The 20,769-nt window shown below is 40.2% G+C and overlaps 1 long non-coding RNA gene across 1 annotated transcript; it reads left to right on the top strand.

Annotated features, from left to right (window-relative positions):
• Positions 1 to 9,508: 9,508 nt before the first annotated feature.
• LOC127926623 (uncharacterized) lies at positions 9,509 to 10,581 on the top strand. Its single transcript, XR_008124571.1, has 4 exons — positions 9,509 to 9,633; positions 9,696 to 9,819; positions 10,378 to 10,470; positions 10,508 to 10,581. It is a non-coding gene; the product is annotated as an uncharacterized LOC127926623 (long non-coding RNA).
• The last annotated feature ends 10,188 nt before the right edge of the window (positions 10,582 to 20,769 follow it).

Consider the following 20,769-nt stretch of genomic DNA (forward strand, 5'->3'; position numbering starts at 1 on the left):
AGCCCTGACCTGCTCTAATACCCAGCTCTACCACTCCAGAACCAGCCCTGACCTGCTCTAATACCCAGCTCTACCACTCCAGAACCAGCCCTGACCTGCTCTAATACCCAGCTCTACCACTCCAGTACCAGCCCTGACCTGCTCTAATACCCAGCTCTACCACTCCAGAACCAGCCCTGACCTGCTCTAATACCCAGCTCTACCACTCCAGTACCAGCCCTGACCTGCTCTAATACCCAGCTCTACCACTCCAGAACCAGCCCTGACCTGCTCTAATACCCAGCTCTACCACTCCAGTACCAGCCCTGACCTGCTCTAATACCCAGCTCTACCACTCCAGAACCAGCCCTGACCTGCTCTAATACCCAGCTCTACCACTCCAGAACCAGCCCTGACCTGCTCTAATACCCAGCTCTACCACTCCAGAACCAGCCCTGACCTGCTCTAATACCCAGCTCTACCACTCCAGAACCAGCCCTGACCTGCTCTAATACCCAGCTCTACCACTCCAGAACCAGCCCTGACCTGCTCTAATACCCAGCTCTACCACTCCAGAACCAGCCCTGCTCTAATACCCAGCTCTACCACTCCAGAACCAGCCCTGACCCTCCTTACCTCTCTACTCCACTCCCTTAGTGTAGATTCACATTGGATGCCTATTCTTCTGCTTGTTCAACAGTAAAATGGAGTAACATACTACATTTTTGTATTTTATTCTTAATTTTCTTTGTAAAGTATGCTGTGACCATTAGCTACCAACAAAAACACATTATTTATATACAGCAGTGTGTTTCAGAAATGTGTCAAATCAATTGGAATCTTACTGTTGAAAAAAAAACGGATTCTATCGGTCTGCTACACTACACTCCAATGTGTCCAGATCACATGACTCATACCACCTAGGAAATACATCCCTGACAACTCCAAAGACAGGTGGTAATGCTTTATGATGGACATCCCTGACAACTCCAAAGACAGGTAGTAATGCTTTATGATGGACATCCCTGACAACTCCAAAGACAGGTAGTAATGCTTTATGATGGACATCCCTGTCACATGCAGCCAACCTGGCCTTAACAGGCCTTTGTTTATTAATGCTTTTGCCTTTATGAAGTCTTGTTGGCAGTTTGTTGTTAAAAGAGCCAGGAGCTTCGGGAGGTAGCTAGCTAACGTAAAGCGCTGGTGTATCAGAGGAGATGTGTGTGGAGGGGGGGGGGGAGTGAGAGGAAGCTGCCTGAGCTTCGGGAGGTAGCTAGCTAACGTAAAGCGCTGGTGTATCAGAGGAGATGTGCTGCCTGAGCTTTTTGGCTGGGCATCAGAGGAGATGGGGGAGTGAGAGGAAGCTGCCTGAGCTTCGGGAGGTAGCTAGCTAACGTAAAGCGCTGGTGTATCAGAGGAGATGTGGTTTTTTGGGGGGGGGGGGGGTGAGAGGAAGCTGCCTGAGCTGCTGGCTCTTGGGGGTCTGAAGATTGGAGCCATGTGGTCTGTAAACGATGAGGTAAAGCTGATAGCTTGTAGCATCTGGAGGACATTCACTTTGGCTGTGTCCTAAATGGTAACATATTCTCTTTTGAACAACGCCCCCCGTATGAGCTCTGGTCAAATGTTGTGCGTTATAGAGGGAAGTAGGAGGCCATTTCTGACTCAGACTCACTCACTTCATACATACGACATGGGATGTATTGACTTGGCTCTGGTCCACAGACGTACAGTACAGGCAGGGATGGGAAAAGTACTCAATTGTCATACTTGAGTAAAAGTAAAGATACCTTAAACAGAAAATGACTTAAGTAAAAGTGAAAGTCACCCGGGTAAAAGTCTAAAAGTGTCTGGTTCTAAATGTACTTCCAAAAGGGTTTTAATTGGTTGAGCATGGCACTTGCAATGCCAGGGTTGTGGGTTCGATCCCCACAGGGGGACCAGAATGAAAAAAAAGTCTTAAAATGTGTGGACTCACTAGTGTTAGTGACTCTGGATAAGATTGTCTGCTAAAATGACTCAAACGTAAGTAAAGTGGTGGAAAAAAATACTCAATTTTCATTCTTGAGTAAAAAATAAATGCTACACATCAAATTCCTTAAAGCAAACCAGACGGCACAATATTCTTGCTTTAAAAAAAAATGTACAGACAGACAGGGGCAGACTCAGACATCATTTACAAACGCTGTATTTGTGTTAAGTGAGGCAGTAGGTCATAACAACGCCTTGTATTGATAGATGCATCGATTGGACCATATTGCTGTCCTGCCTGAGCATTTTCAAATGTAACCAGTACTTCTGGGTGTCAGGGAAAATGTATAGAATCAAAAGTACTTTATTTTCTTTAGGAATGTAGGGAAGTAAAAGGAAATAGTAAACTAGAGTAACCCCAAAAAACTACTTAAGTATTTTTTACTTAAGTACTTTGCACCAGTGAGTATAGGCTTCCTGTGCAGAGATGGGGATTGACATGAAACCCCTTAAAGGGTGTACAAGGAAGGGCTCCTTCATCTGGTGGGCGTCACAACCTCCTAACCTTATTACTGTGTGTGTGTGTGTGTGTGTGTGTGTGTGTGTGTGTGTGTGTGTGTGTGTGTGTGTGTGTGTGTGTGTGTGTGTGTGTGTGTGTGTGTGTGTGTGTGTGTGTGTGTGTGTGTGAAGTGTATACCCACTGGTTGCAGGTTATTGTAAACGATAAATGGAAAGATGTCAGCAGAGATTCACCATCTTCAATAGAACACGTTAGGAAACTGTAATCACTCCAGTGATTAGTATTATAGTATGACATCATCTATTTACACTGTAATCACTCCAGTGATTAGTATTATAGTATGACATCATCTATTTACACTGTAATCACTCCAGTGATAGTATTATAGTATGACATCATCTATTTACACTGTAATCACTCCAGTGATAGTATTATAGTATGACATCATCTATTTACACTGTAATCACTTCAGTGATAGTATTATAGTATGACATCATCTATTTACACTGTAATCACTCCAGTGATAGTATTATAGTATGACATCATCTATTTACACTGTAATCACTCCAGTGATAGTATTATAGTATGACATCATCTATTTACACTGTAATCACTCCAGTGATTAGTATTATAGTATGACATCATCTATTTACACTGTAATCACTCCAGTGATTAGTATTATAGTATGACATCATCTATTTACACTGTAATCACTCCAGTGATAGTATTATAGTATGACATCATCTATTTACACTGTAATCACTCCAGTGATAGTATTATAGTATGACATCATCTATTTACACTGTAATCACTCCAGTGATAGTATTATAGTATGACATCATCTATTTACACTGTAATCACTTCAGTGATTAGTATTATAGTATGACATCATCTATTTACACTGTAATCACTTCAGTGATTAGTATTATAGTATGACATCATCTATTTACACTGTAATCACTTCAGTGATAGTATTATAGTATTACATCATCTATTTACACTGTAATCACTTCAGTGATTAGTATTATAGTATGACATCATCTATTTACACTGTAATCACTTCAGTGATAGTATTATAGTATGACATCATCTATTTACACTGTAATCACTTCAGTGATTAGTATTATAGTATGACATCATCTATTTACACTGTAATCACTTCAGTGATTAGTATTATAGTATGACATCATCTATTTACACTGTAATCACTTCAGTGATTAGTATTATAGTATGACATCATCTATTTACACTGTAATCACTTCAGTGATAGTATTATAGTATGACATCATCTATTTACACTGTAATCAGTGATAGTATTATAGTATGACATCATCTGTCTCCAGTGATTAGTATTATAGTATGACATCATCTATTTGTAACACTGTAATCACTTCAGTGATAGTATTATAGTATTACATCATCTATTAACACTGTAATCACTTCAGTGATTAGTATTATAGTATGACATCATCTATTTACACTGTAATCACTTCAGTGATTAGTATTATAGTATGACATCATCTATTTACACTGTAATCACTTCAGTGATTAGTATTATAGTATGACATCATCTATTTACACTGTAATCACTCCAGTGATTAGTATTATAGTATGACATCATCTATTTACACTGTAATCACTCCAGTGATTAGTATTATAGTATGACATCATCTATTTACACTGTAATCACTTCAGTGATTAGTATTATAGTATGACATCATCTATTTACACTGTAATCACTCCAGTGATAGTATTATAGTATGACATCATCTATTTACACTGTAATCACTCCAGTGATTAGTATTATAGTATGACATCATCTATTTACACTGTAATCACTCCAGTGATTAGTATTATAGTATGACATCATCTATTTACACTGTAATCACTCCAGTGATAGTATTATAGTATGACATCATCTATTTACACTGTAATCACTCCAGTGATTAGTATTATAGTATGACATCATCTATTTACACTGTAATCACTCCAGTGATTAGTATTATAGTATGACATCATCTATTTACACTGTAATCACTCCAGTGATAGTATTATAGTATGACATCATCTATTTACACTGTAATCACTCCAGTGATTAGTATTATAGTATGACATCATCTATTTACACTGTAATCACTCCAGTGATTAGTATTATAGTATGACATCATCTATTTACACTGTAATCACTCCAGTGATAGTATTATAGTATGACATCATCTATTTACACTGTAATCACTCCAGTGATAGTATTATAGTATGACATCATCTATTTACACTGTAATCACTCCAGTGATAGTATTATAGTATGACATCATCTATTTACACTGTAATCACTCTATTTTTGTAATCACAGTGATTAGTATTATAGTATGACATCATCTATTTACACTGTAATCACTCCATGTGATAGTATTATAGTATATTACTCCAGTGATAGTATGACATCATCTATTTACACTGTAATCACTCCAGTGATTTAGTATTATAGTATGACATCATCTATTTAACACTGTAATCACTCCAGTGATAGTATTATAGTATGACATCATCTATTTACACTGTAATCACTCCAGTGATAGTATTATAGTATGACATCATCTATTTACACTGTAATCACTCCAGTGATAGTATTATAGTATGACATCATCTATTTACACTGTAATCACTCCAGTGATAGTATTATAGTATGACATCATCTATTTACACTGTAATCACTCCAGTGATAGTATTATAGTATGACATCATCTATTTACACTGTAATCACTCCAGTGATAGTATTATAGTATGACATCATCTATTTACACTGTAATCACTCCAGTGATAGTATTATAGTATGACATCATCTATTTACACTGTAATCACTCCAGTGATAGTATTATAGTATGACATCATCTATTTACACTGTAATCACTCCAGTGATAGTATTATAGTATGACATCATCTATTTACACTGTAATCACTCAGTGATAGTATTATAGTATGACATCATCTATTTACACTGTAATCACTCCAGTGATAGTATTATAGTATGACATCATCTATTTACACTGTAATCACTCCAGTGATAGTATTATAGTATGACATCATCTATTTACACTGTAATCACTCCAGTGATAGTATTATAGTATGACATCATCTATTTACACTGTAATCACTCCAGTGATAGTATTATAGTATGACATCATCTATTACACTGTAATCACTCCAGTGATTAGTATTATAGTATGACATCATCTATTTACACTGTAATCACTCCAGTGATAGTATTATAGTATGACATCATCTATTTACACTGTAATCACTCCAGTGATTAGTATTATAGTATGACATCATCTATTTACACTGTAATCACTCCAGTGATAGTATTATAGTATGACATCATCTATTTACACTGTAATCACTCCAGTGATAGTATTATAGTATGATCATCATCTATTTACACTGTAATCACTCCAGTGATAGTATTATAGTATGACATCATCTATTTACACTGTAATCACTCCAGTGATAGTATTATAGTATGACATCATCTATTTACACTGTAATCACTCCAGTGATAGTATTATAGTATGACATCATCTATTTACACTGTAATCACTCCAGTGATGATAGTATTATAGTATGACATCATCTATTTACACTGTAATCACTCCAGTGATTAGTATTATAGTATGACATCATCTATTTACACTGTAATCACTCCAGTGATAGTATTATAGTATGACATCATCTATTTACACTGTAATCACTCCAGTGATAGTATTATAGTATGACATCATCTATTTACACTGTAATCACTCCAGTGATTAGTATTATAGTATGACTTCATCTATTTACACTGTAATCACTCCAGTGATAGTATTATAGTATTACATCATCTATTTACACTGTAATCACTCCAGTGATAGTATTATAGTATGACATCATCTATTTACACTGTAATCACTCCAGTGATTAGTATTATAGTATGACATCATCTATTTACACTGTAATCACTCCAGTGATAGTATTATAGTATGACATCATCTATTTACACTGTAATCACTCCAGTGATTAGTATTATAGTATGACATCATCTATTTACACTGTAATCACTCCAGTGATAGTATTATAGTATGACATCATCTATTTACACTGTAATCACTCCAGTGATAGTATTATAGTATGACATCATCTATTTACACTGTAATCACTCCAGTGATTAGTATTATAGTATGACATCATCTATTTACACTGTAATCACTCCAGTGATAGTATTATAGTATGACATCATCTATTTACACTGTAATCACTCCAGTGATTAGTATTATAGTATGACATCATCTATTTACACTGTAATCACTCCAGTGATAGTATTATAGTATGACATCATCTATTTACACTGTAATCACTCCAGTGATTAGTATTATAGTATGACATCATCTATTTACACTGTAATCACTCCAGTGATAGTATTATAGTATGACATCATCTATTTACACTGTAATCACAGTGATAGTATTATAGTATGACATCATCTATTTACCTGTAATCACTCTGTATTATAGTATGACATCAAACATGAATAAGTACTGTTCAAACATCATCAGTGATAGGGACCATCTGTAATCCCCTCAGTGATAGTATTATAGTATGACATCATCTATTTACACTGTCATTTCTGAACAACAGGGTGGTGATGTTTTAGTAATCACTCTCAGAGTAGACATCATCTATTTCATGTAATCACTCCAGTGATAGTATTATAGTATGACATCCAACAGTCATTCTGATTCTAAAAACAAAAATCACCAAAGTTGTAGTAATGTGATAGTATTATAGTATGACATCAAAATGTCAGTTAAAAGTATGACATCATCTAACAGTTAAGTGATAGTATTATTTGACATCATCTGTGTAAGTTCCAAATGGAACACTATTCACTCCTATATAGTATGACATCACTATTTACACTGTAATTTGAAGGACCCTATTTACACTGGACAAAAGTAGACATCACTATTTACATCTGTAAACTCCAGTGATTAGTATTATAGTATGACATCATCTATTGACACTGTAATCACTCCAGTGATAGTATTGACATCATCTATTTATGTTTAATCACTCCAGTGATGATTACATAATCTATTTACTAGTTTATGTATGACATCATCATTTACAGAACATCCAGTGATAGTATTATAGTATGACATCATCTATCAGATCACTATCAGCCCCCATTGTAACAGATTATAAACACACCACTACTACTGATAGTTTATAGTATGACATCCTCCTCCTCAGATCCCTATCATCTATTGTACAGAATAAAACACCACTACTACTGGTTTATAGTCCTCCTCCTCAGATCCCTGTAATCAGCCTCCAGTAATAGATTATAAAACACCACTACTACTGGTTTATAGTATGACATCATCTATTTCCTGTAATCCTCCAGTGATTAGTATTATAGTATCCCATCAGATCCCCATTGTAACAGAATAAAACACCACTACTACTGGTTTATAGTGACGTCCATCATCTATTTCAGATGTATCACCCCAGTGTAACAGAACACCACTACTATAATGAATCATCTATCCCTACACTGTAATCACTCCATTGATAGTATTATAGTATGACATCATCTACTGGTTTACGTCCTCCTCCTCAGATCCCTATCAGCCCCCATTGTAACAGAATAAAACACCACTACTACTGGTTTAAGTGACGTCCTCCTCCTCAGATCCCTATCAGCCCCCATTGTAACGGCGGACATGTTTTTTTTTTTCATTCAATAATGACATTTAAGTCGTCAGAGAAAAGTTGACCAAAAATAAGAATAATATCAACCCAGTGTGGTGGAAGTTACTTGGGCTGAATCACAATTGACTCCCTATTCCCTCTGTAGTGCAGTACTAGCCATAGGGCTCTGGTCAAAAGTAGTGCACTACGTAGGTAAAGGGTGCCATTTGGGATTCAATCTAGGCCAGGCCAATATGGGGCCAATCTCCCAGCAAGGTACAGTAGGAAGCAAAACGGGAAGAATGTGAGCAATTCCCTTGATCCAATTTGCAGGGGCATAGCATGTCAGGCATCGCATTAAGGTGCTGGGCTTCATTAAGGTAGCTGAAGGCCAAACATTCATTTACCCTTCTGACAGTCATATTAACAAAGCAGCGCTTGGGTCAGTAATGACATTGGTTTGGTTATCTCTGGGATACACACGGTTATCTCTGGGATACACGCGGTTATCTCTGGGATACACACGGTTATCTCTGGGATACACGGTTATCTCTGGGATACACGGTTATCTCTGGGATACACACGGTTATCTCTGGGATACACGGTTATCTCTGGGATACACGGTTATCTCTGGGATACACGGTTATCTCTGGGATACACGGTTATCTCTGGGATACACGGTTATCTCTGGGATACACGGTTATCTCTGGGATACACGGTTATCTCTGGGATACACACGGTTATCTCTGGGATACACACGGTTATCTCTGGGATACACGGTTATCTCTGGGATACACGGTTATCTCTGGGATACACACGGTTATCTCTGGGATACACGGTTATCTCTGGGATACACACGGTTATCTCTGGGATACACGGTTATCTCTGGGATACACACGGTTATCTCTGGGATACACACGGTTATCTCTGGGATACACACGGTTATCTCTGGGATACACACGGTTATCTCTGGGATACACGGTTATCTCTGGGATACACGGTTATCTCTGGGATACATGGTTATCTCTGGGATACACGCATACTTGGGACCTGGAAATACATGTCTTGTGACTTGGGTGAAAGGTAAAGAAAAAGTAAAAAATAAATAATGTATAAGATAATGATAGATGAGTGGCCTGGGAAAACCCTTCAGCGTTGTGTTGTATCCTACCTGTCTGTTTCTCTCTCTCTCCACTCTCTCCATCCACCGTCTGTTAAATAAAACATATGTTGAATGACCTGGGACAACACTTGAGCTAATCTTTGTGTAAGTAGAATTACTGGTATTTGGTCCATGATTTAAACAGTGAAGGTACATTTGGTCTGTGATTTAAACAGTGAAGGTACATTTGGTCTGTGATTTATACAGTGAAGGTACATTTGGTCTGTGATTTAGACAGTGAAGGTACATTTGGTCTGTGATTTAAACAGTGAAGGTACATTTGGTCTGTGATTTATACAGTGAAGGTACATTTGGTCTGTGATTTAGACAGTGAAGGTACATTTGGTCTGTGATTTAAACAGTGAAGGTACATTTGGTCTGTGATTTAAACAGTGAAGGTACATTTGGTCTGTGATTTAAACAGTGAAGGTACATTTGGTCTGTGATTTAAACAGTGAAGGTACATTTGGTCTGTGATTTAGACAGTGAAGGTACATTTGGTCTGTGATTTAAACAGTGAAGGTACATTTGGTCCGTGATTTAGACAGTGAAGGTACATTTGGTCTGTGATTTATACAGTGAAGGTACATTTGGTCCGTGATTTAGACAGTGAAGGTACATTTGGTCTGTGATTTAAACAGTGAAGGTCCATTTGGTCTGTGATTTAGACAGTGAAGGTCCATTTGGTCTGTGATTTATACAGTGAAGGTCCATTTGGTCTGTGATTTATACAGTGAAGGTACATTTGGTCTGTGATTTAAACAGTGAAAGTCCATTTGGTCTGTGATTTAAACAGTGAAGGTCCATTTGGTCTGTGATTTAAACAGTGAAGGTCCATTTGGTCTGTGATTTAAACAGTGAAGGTCCATTTGGTCTGTGATTTATACAGTGAAGGTACATTTGGTCTGTGATTTAAACAGTGAAGGTCCATTTGGTCTGTGATTTAAACAGTGAAGGTACATTTGGTCTGTGATTTAGACAGTGAAGGTCCATTTGGTCTGTGATTTATACAGTGAAGGTACATTTGGTCTGTGATTTAAACAGTGAAGGTACATTTGGTCTGTGATTTAAACAGTGAAGGTACATTTGGTCTGTGATTTAAACAGTGAAGGTCCTTGGACATTTGGTCTGTGATTTAAACAGTGAAGGTACATTTGGTCCATGATTTAAACAGTGAAGGTACATTTGGTCTGTGATTTAAACAGTGAAGGTACATTTGGTCATTTGGTGATTTAGGTACACAGATTTGACAGTGGTACATTTGGTCTGTGATTTAGACAGTGAAGGTACATTTGGTCTGTGATTTAGACAGTGAAAGTCCATTTGGTCTGTGATTTAGACAGTGAAGGTACATTTGGTCTGTGATTTAGACAGTGAAGGTACATTTGGTCTGTGATTTAGACAGTGAAAGTCCATTTGGTCTGTGATTTAGACAGTGAAGGTACATTTGGTCTGTGATTTAAACAGTGAAAGTCCATTTGGTCTGTGATTTATACAGTGATGGTACATTGTTAGTATAAGACCAGGACTGTGGCCAATGCAAGCAATGTTTAATGCTTTAAAAAAACATTATGTTCTTAAAGAAAATGTTTTTCCATTCATATACCATATGAAACATTATCCAAAGCAACACATTTATGCACTGGTTCTAAATCAGAATGTTCAGATGGTTGAAACTTGGTTGCTATCCAACATGCTATTTGACAGAGAGAACATGCGTCCTCCAAGAATATCTATTGTCTTCACCTAGCAACATATCTTATGATACAGACATATTTTGGCATGATTTTGGGAATACTAATTTATTATCATGTTGGCGTCTCGGGCCAAGTTATAAGTTGAGCGTTCTGGCGTCTATATCGATCCCATGGGTTTATATTTTTCAGGAGCTGCAAGTTGATCCAATATTTTTATGGATTCCTGACGAGGAGAGGGACAATTTGGTCTCAGGGTGGTGGGTGGGGGGTTGATTTCACAATAATTCTTCTGGCCAAACATCAACATCAAGATGAGAGAAAGTAAATGTTTTCAGTGTTTTCAGCCCAACTTAGTTATGTCGTTCGCCTCATTGCGTTTGCATGCATTTCCGACACACAATGTTTTGGTTTTTCCGTAGTCCTCGCCAGCCAATTAATGTGGCTTTTATCGTGTCTCTGTCACTTTAATCAGTCCACCAGAGGTGGCCTACCGCAGGGAGACACAGCGGACAAGTCATTTAGTGTTGCAAATCATCGCTACCTGTTGTTGAAGATTATTGAGTTGCTCGTGACACTACATAGCCTACTTCTCATTTCACTGTCGTGAAACAGGAAATCATTTTATTTATCGCCATGGTATTTATTGCCATGGTAATCTCACCCTTAAAGTTACCTCAGCTCTACTGCTCAGCCTGTCTTGAGATAACTTGTTATCTTAACACCTAATGTTACATTGACAACGGTTTCACACCTTTGAACCAGCTGCTGTGGAAATGAAGCTGAGACAATAACTAATAAGAGAATGATACAGAGTTATACAGAGGGAGTGATAATAATATAATAATATATGCCATTTAGCAGACAGCAGAGAGTGATGCAGACAGAGAGAGTGATGCAGACAGAGAGAGTGATGCAGACAGAGAGAGTGATGCAGACAGAGTGATACAGACAGAGAGAGTGATGCAAACAGAGAGAGTGATACAGACAGAGAGAGTGATGCAGACAGAGAGAGTGATACAAACAGAGAGATATAGACAGAGAGTGATGCAGACAGAGAGAGTGATACAGACAGAGAGAGTGATGCAGACAGAGAGAGTGGTACAGACAGAGTGATATAGACAGAGAGAGATGCAGAGAGAGTGATACAGACAGAGAGAGTGATGCAAACAGAGAGAGTGATACAGACAGATTGATACAGACAGAGAGAGATGCAGAGAGAGTGATACAGACAGAATGATACAGACAGAGAGAGTGATGCAAACAGAGAGAGTGATACAGACAGAGTGATACAGACAGAGTGATGCAGAGAGAGTGAAACAGACAGAGTGATGCAGAGAGAGTGATACAGACAGAATGATACAGACAGAGTGATGCAGACAGAATGATACAGACAGAGTGATGCAGAGAGAGTGATACAGACAGAGTGATGCAGAGAGAGTGATGCAGACAGAGTGATTCAGAGTGAGTGATGCAGACAGAGAGAGTGATACAGACAGAGTGATGCAGAGAGAGTGATACAGACAGAATGATACAGACAGAGAGTGATGCAGAGAGAGTGATACAGACAGAGTGATGCAGAGAGAGTGATACAGACAGAGTGATGCAGAGAGAGTGATACAGACAGAATGATACAGACAGAGTGATGCAGAGAGAGTGATACAGACAGAGTGATGCAGAGAGAGTGATGCAGACAGAGTGATTCAGGGTGAGTGATGCAGACAGAGAGAGTGATACAGACAGAGTGATACAGACAGAGTGATGCAGAGTGAGTGATTCTGAGTGAGTGATGCAGAGAGAGTGATGCAGAGTGAGTGATGCAGAGTGAGTGATGCAGACAGATAAGGTGATGCAGACAGACAGAGTGATGCAGACAGAGAGCGAGTGATGCAGAGAGAGTGATGCAGAGAGAGTGATACAGACAGAGTGATACAGACAGAGTGATGCAGAGAGAGTGAAACAGTCAGAGAGTGATGCAGAGAGAGTGATGCAGACAGAGAGAGTGATGCAGACAGAGAGAGTGATGCAGACAGAGGGAGTGGTACAGACAGATTGATGCAGAGAGAGTGATGCAGACAGAGAAGGTGATGCAGACAGACAGAGTGATGCAGGCAGAGTGAGTGATGCAGAGTGAGTGATGCAGAGAGAGTGATGCATAGAGAGTGATGCAGAGAGAGAGAAACAGACAGAGAGTGATACAGAGTGAGTGATACAAAGAGAGTGATGCAGACAGAGTGATGCAGACAGAGAGGTGATGGGGACAGAGATAAAGAGTGATGCAGAGAGAGTGATGCAGACAGAAAGAGTGATGCAGAGTGAGTGATGCAGAGTGAGTGATGCAGACAGAAAGAGTGATGCAGAGAGAGGGATGCAGAGTGAGTGATGCAGAGAGAGTGATGCAGAGAGAGAGATGCAGACAGAAAGAGTGATGCAGACAGAAAGAGGGATGCAGAGTGAGTGATGCAGAGAGAGTGATGCAGAGAGAGTGATGCAGAGAGAATTATACAGACAGACAGAGTGATGCAGAGAGAGTGATACAGAGAGAGTGATGCAGAGAGAGTGATGCAGACAGAAATAGTGATGCAGAGTGAGTGATGCAGACAGAAAGAGTGATGCAGACAGAAAGAGTGATGCAGAGTGAGTGATGCAGACAGAAAGAGTGAAGCAGAGAGAGTGATGCAGACAGAAAGAGTGATGCAGAGAGAGTGATGCAGACAGAAATAGTGATGCAGAGAGAGTGATGCAGAGAGAGTGATACAGACAGAGTGATGCAGAGAGAGTGATACAGACAGAATGATACAGACAGAGTGATGCAGAGAGAGTGATACAGACAGAGTGATGCAGAGAGAGTGATGCAGACAGAGTGATTCAGGGTGAGTGATGCAGACAGAGAGAGTGATACAGACAGAGTGATACAGACAGAGTGATGCAGAGTGAGTGATTCTGAGTGAGTGATGCAGAGAGAGTGATGCAGAGTGAGTGATGCAGAGTGAGTGATGCAGACAGATAAGGTGATGCAGACAGACAGAGTGATGCAGACAGAGAGCGAGTGATGCAGAGAGAGTGATACAGACAGAGTGATACAGACAGAGTGATGCAGAGAGAGTGAAACAGACAGAGAGTGATGCAGAGAGAGTGATGCAGACAGAGAGAGTGATGCAGACAGAGAGAGTGATGCAGACAGAGAACAGACAGATTGATGCAGTGATGCAGAAAGAAGGTGATGCAGACAGACAGAGTGATGCAGGCAGAGTGAGTGATGCAGAGTGAGTGATGCAGAGAGAGTGATGCATAGAGAGTGATGAGAGAGAGTGATGCAGAGAGAAACAGACAGAGAGTGATACAGAGTGATGTGATGACAAAGAGAGTGATGCAGACAGAGTGATGCAGACAGAGAGGTGATGGGGACAGAGAGATAAAGAGTGATGCAGAGAGAGTGATGCAGACAGAAAGAGTGATGCAGAGTGAGTGATGCAGAGTGAGTGATGCAGACAGAAAGAGTGATGCAGAGAGAGGGATGCAGAGTGAGTGATGCAGAGAGAGTGATGCAGAGAGAAGATGCAGACAGAAAGAGTGATGCAGACAGAAAGAGGGATGCAGAGTGATGACAGAGAGTGATGCAGAGAGAGTGATGCAGAGAGAATTATACAGACAGACAGAGTGATGCAGAGAGAGTGATACAGAGAGAGTGATGCAGAGAGAGTGATGCAGACAGAAATAGTGATGCAGAGTGAGTGATGCAGACAGAAAGAGTGATGCAGACAGAAAGAGTGATGCAGAGTGAGTGATGCAGACAGAAAGAGTGAAGCAGAGAGAGTGATGCAGACAGAAAGAGTGATGCAGAGAGAGTGATGCAGACAGAAATAGTGATGCAGAGAGAGTGATGCAGAGTGAGTGATGCAGAGAGAGAATACGGTACTGAGGTCTATGCAACCCTCACATCAGATCAGAAAATCAGTGTGTCAGAGAGTCCAGCACTTTTCAACACTCCTTGTCTCCTACATGAAACAGTTGGTATTGTCCACAACACAGCTCTCTGTCCATGTCTCTCTTTCTCTCTCTTTCTCTCTCTCTCTGTCCACTACAGAGAAATCCATCCTGTCTGTTTAAAGAGATCTGGGGTTAGAGGAGGGCCTGTGCTCCGGGGCTTTACTTCAGCCTGAGTCTCTAATGGCGCCCTATTCCCTTTACAGGGCCCTGGTCAAAAGTATTGCACTACATAGGGAATAGGGTGTGATTTGGAACACAGCCATAATGTAATCTGTCTTCTTCTCCAGTGCTGTTAAACCCAGCGGAGTCCTCCTGCTACAGTAATAATAATGTATGGGTTGATAATCAAACCCAGACCTCTCTGTTGAAGATGTAGTAGAGGAGTTCTGGTGGGTTAGGGTTCTCTTCCCTGCTGGCTGTGTTAAGGCCAAGGGCTCACCTTCATGTAGTAGAGGAGTTCTGGTGGGTTAGGGTTCTCTTCCCTGCTGGCTGTGTTAAGGCCAAGGGCTCACCTTCATGTAGTAGAGGAGTTCTGGTGGGTTAGGGTTCTCTTCCCTGCCGGCTGTGTTAAGGCCAAGGGCTCACCTTCATGTAGTAGAGGAGTTCTGGTGGGTTAGGGTTCTCTTCCCTGCTGGCTGTGTTAAGGCCAAGGGCTCACCTTCATGTAGTAGAGGAGTTCTGGTGGGTTAGGGTTCTCTTCCCTGCCGGCTGTGTTAAGGCCAAGGGCTCACCTTCATGTAGTAGAGGAGTTCTGGTGGGTTAGGGTTCTCTTCCCTGCTGGCTGTGTTAAGGCCAAGGGCTCACCTTCATGTAGTAGAGGAGTTCTGGTGGGTCAGGGTTCTCTGCCCTGCTGGCTGTGTTAAGGCCAAGGGCTCACCTTCATGTAGTAGAGGAGTTCTGGTGGGTTAGGGTTCTCTTCCCTGCTGGCTGTGTTAAGGCCAAGGGCTCACCTTCATGTAGTAGAGGAGTTCTGGTGGGTCAGGGTTCTCTGCCCTGCTGGCTGTGTTAAGGCCAAGGGCTCACCTTCATGTAGTAGAGGAGTTCTGGTGGGTTAGGGTTCTCTTCCCTGCTGGCTGTGTTAAGGCCAAGGGCTTACCTTCATAGGAGATGTTACACTCTTAGAAAACATATGCTATCTAGAATCTAAAAGGGTTCTATGGCTGTCCCCATAGAATAACCCTCTGCAGAACCCTTTTTGGTTCCAGGTAGAACCTTTTTGGTTCCAGGTAGAACCCTTTTGGTTTTAGGTAGAACCCTTTCTAATTATTTTGTAGAACCCTTTACACAGAGGGTTATACATGGAATACAAAAGAGTTCTACCTGGAACCAAAAATGGTTCTCCTATGATGACAGCCGAAGAACCCTTTTGGAACCCTTTTTTCTAAGACTGTAGTCATTGTTGCCAAAGTGCACATGTGTGTTTGTCTCTTAGTTTAAGACGTAACAGATTTTTACATCTGGACTAAACAAATACAAATCAATAAACACTTGATACATTCGTAAGGTATTCATCGATTTGAAGACAGGGCGACTTCAATTTGCTCTTGTCATAAAACATTCAGATCAATGAAGGAAAAAGAGCTGATCCTTGATGTTTTGATATTGATTCCCGAACCTTTGATAGTGTCACTGATACCCTTTGATAGTGTTACTGATACCCTTTGATAGTGTTACTGATACCCTTTGATAGAGCCTTTATCTATGCAAATAGCAAGGAATGATGACATTTAGTTTTAAAGCAGGGCAGTTGGGTGTTTACCTCCCAGCTGTATGTTAACAGGTAATATGGTCCAACCTGCTGTGTCAGCTGATATGCTGCTTCAGGCATTGGTCCTATTCTGAGGTAGTAGATTAATGACCACATATTTGTATTTATTTAACCTTCATTTAACCGGGCAAGTCAGTTATGAACAATTTCTTATTTACAATGACAGCCTCCTCGGGCCAAACCCGGACGATGCTGGGCCAATTGTGCGCCGCCTTATGGGACTCCCAATCACGGCAGGATGTGATACATACCTGTGTTACCTTCTCAGTCTCCTCAGGCCAACACCGAGTAACAATTACTGTCTATAGTCCAACACCAGGTTACTGTCTATAGTCCAACACCAGGTAACAATTACTGTCTATAGTCCAACACCAGGTTACTGTCTATAGTCCAACACCAGGTAAAAATTACTGTCTATAGTCCAACACCAGGTTACTGTCTATAGTCCAACACCAGGTAACAATTACTGTCTATAGTCCAACACCAGGTTAGTGTCAATAGTCCAACACCAGGTAACAATTACTGTCTATAGTCCAACACCAGGTAACAATTACTGTCTATAGTCCAACACCAGGTTACTGTCTATAGTCCAACACCAGGTAACAATTACTGTCTATAGTCCAACACCAGGTAACAATTACTGTCTATAGTCCAACACCAGGTTACTGTCTATAGTCCAACACCAGGTTACTGTCTATAGTCCAACACCAGGTAGGTTACTGTCTATAGTCCAACACCAGGTTACTGTCTATAGTCCAACACCAGGTTACTGTCTAGGTCCAACACCAGGTTACTGTCTATAGTCCAACACCAGGTTACTGTCTATAGTCCAACACCAGGTAACAATTAGGTAACACCATTACTGTCTATAGTCCAACACCAGGTTACTGTCTATAGTCCAACACCGGGTAACAATTACTGTCTATAGTCCAACACCAGGTAACAATTACTGTCTATAGTCCAACACCAGGTTACTGTCTATAGTCCAACACCAGGTTACTGTCTATAGTCCAACACCAGGAAACAATTACTGTCTATAGTCCAACACCAGGTTACTGTCTATAGTCCAACACCAGGTTACTGTCTATAGTCCAACACCAGGTAACAATTACTGTCTATAGTCCAACACCAGGTAACAATTACTGTCTATAGTCCAACACCAGGTTACTGTCTATAGTCAAACACCAGGTAACAATTACTGTCTATAGTCCAACACCAGGTAACAATTACTGTCTATAGTCCAACACCAGGTTACTGTCTATAGTCCAACACCAGGTTACTGTCTATAGTCCAACACCAGGAAACAATTACTGTCTATAGTCCAACACCAGGTTACTGTCTATAGTCCAACACCAGGTAACAATTACTGTCTATAGTCCAACACCAGGTTACTGTCTATAGTCCAACACCAGGTAACAATTACTGTCTATAGTCCAACACCAGGTAACAATTACTGTCTATAGTCCAACACCAACACCAGGTCCAACAATTACTGTCTAAGTCCAACACCAGGTTACTGTCTATAGTCCAACACCAGGTAACAATTACTGTCTATAGTCCAACACCGGGTAACAATTACTGTCTATAGTCCAACACCAGGTAACAATTACTGTCTATAGTCCAACACCAGGTAACAATTACTGTCTATAGTCCAACACCAGGCTACTGTCTATAGTCCAACACCAGGTTACTGTCTATAGTCCAACACCAGGTTACTGTCTATAGTCCAACACCAGGTTACTGTCTATAGTCCAACACCAGGTAACAATTACTGTCTATAGTCCAACACCAGGTAACAATTACTGTCTATAGTCCAACACCAGGTTACTGTCTATAGTCCAACACCAGGTTACTGTCTATAGTCCAACACCAGGTAACAATTACTGTCTATAGTCCAACACCAGGTAACAATTACTGTCTATAGTCCAACACCAGGTTACTGTCTATAGTCCAACACCAGGTTACTGTCTATAGTCCAACACCAGGTAACAATTACTGTCTATAGTCCAACACCAGGTTACTGTCTATAGTCCAACACCAGGTTACTGTCTATAGTCCAACACTAGGTAACAATTACTGTCTATAGTCCAACACCAGGTTACTGTCTATAGTCCAACACCAGGTAACAATTACTGTCTATAGTCCAACACCAGGTAACAATTACTGTCTATAGTCCAACACCAGGTTACTGTCTATAGTCCAACACCAGGTAACAATTACTGTCTATAGTCCAACACCAGGTAACAATTACTGTCTATAGTCCAACACCAGGTTACTGTCTATAGTCCAACACCAGGTTACTGTCTATAGTCCAACACCAGGTAACAATTACTGTCTATAGTCCAACACCAGGTTACTGTCTATAGTCCAACACCAGGTAACAATTACTGTCTATAGTCCAACACCAGGTTACTGTCTATAGTCCAACACCAGGTAACAATTACTGTCTATAGTCCAACACCAGGTAACAATTACTGTCTATAGTCCAACACCAGGTTACTGTCTATAGTCCAACACCAGGTAACAATTACTGTCTATAGTCCAACACCAGGTAACAATTACTGTCTATAGTCCAACACCAGGTTACTGTCTATAGTCCAACACCAGGTTACTGTCTATAGTCCAACACCAGGAAACAATTACTGTCTATAGTCCAACACCAGGTTACTGTCTATAGTCCAACACCAGGTAACAATTACTGTCTGTAGTCCAACACCAGGTTACTGTCTATAGTCCAACACCAGGTAACGATTACTGTCTATAGTCCAACACCAGGTAACAATTACTGTCTATAGTCCAACACCAGGTAACAATTACTGTCTATAGTCCAACACCAGGTTACTGTCTATAGTCCAACACCAGGTAACAATTACTGTCTATAGTCCAACACCAGGTAACAATTACTGTCTATAGTCCAACACCAGGTAACAATTACTGTCTATAGTCCAACACCAGGTAACAATTACTGTCTATAGTCCAACACCAGGTAACAATTACTGTCTATAGTCCAACACCAGGTTACTGTCTATAGTCCAACACCAGGTTACTGTCTATAGTCCAACACCAGGTTACTGTCTATAGTCCAACACCAGGTAACAATTACTGTCTATAGTCCAACACCAGGTAACAATTACTGTCTATAGTCCAACACCAGGTTACTGTCTATAGTCCAACACCAGGTTACTGTCTATAGTCCAACACCAGGTAACAATTACTGTCTATAGTCCAACACCAGGTAACAATTACTGTCTATAGTCCAACACCAGGTTACTGTCTATAGTCCAACACCAGGTTACTGTCTATAGTCCAACACCAGGAAACAATTACTGTCTATAGTCCAACACCAGGTAACAATTACTGTCTATAGTCCAACACCAGGTAACAATTACTGTCTATAGTCCAACACCAGGTAACAATTACTGTCTATAGTCCAACACCAGGTAACAATTACTGTCTATAGTCCAACACCAGGTTACTGTCTATAGTCCAACACCAGGTTACTGTCTATAGTCCAACACCAGGTAACAATTACTGTCTATAGTCCAACACCAGGTAACAATTACTGTCTATAGTCCAACACCAGGTTACTGTCTATAGTCCAACACCAGGTAACAATTACTGTCTATAGTCCAACACCAGGTAACAATTACTGTCTATAGTCCAACACCAGGTAACAATTACTGTCTATAGTCCAACACCAGGTAACAATTACTGTCTATAGTCCAACACCAGGTTACTGTCTATAGTCCAACACCAGGTAACAATTACTGTCTATAGTCCAACACCAGGTAACAATTACTGTCTATAGTCCAACACCAGGTTACTGTCTATAGTCCAACACCAGGTTACTGTCTATAGTCCAACACCAGGTAACAATTACTGTCTATAGTCCAACACCAGGTAACAATTACTGTCTATAGTCCAACACCAGGTAACAATTACTGTCTATAGTCCAACA

This window comes from Oncorhynchus keta, unplaced genomic scaffold (assembly GCF_023373465.1).
Source record: "Oncorhynchus keta strain PuntledgeMale-10-30-2019 unplaced genomic scaffold, Oket_V2 Un_contig_796_pilon_pilon, whole genome shotgun sequence".
In the NCBI taxonomy this organism is placed as follows: Eukaryota; Metazoa; Chordata; class Actinopteri; order Salmoniformes; family Salmonidae; genus Oncorhynchus; species Oncorhynchus keta.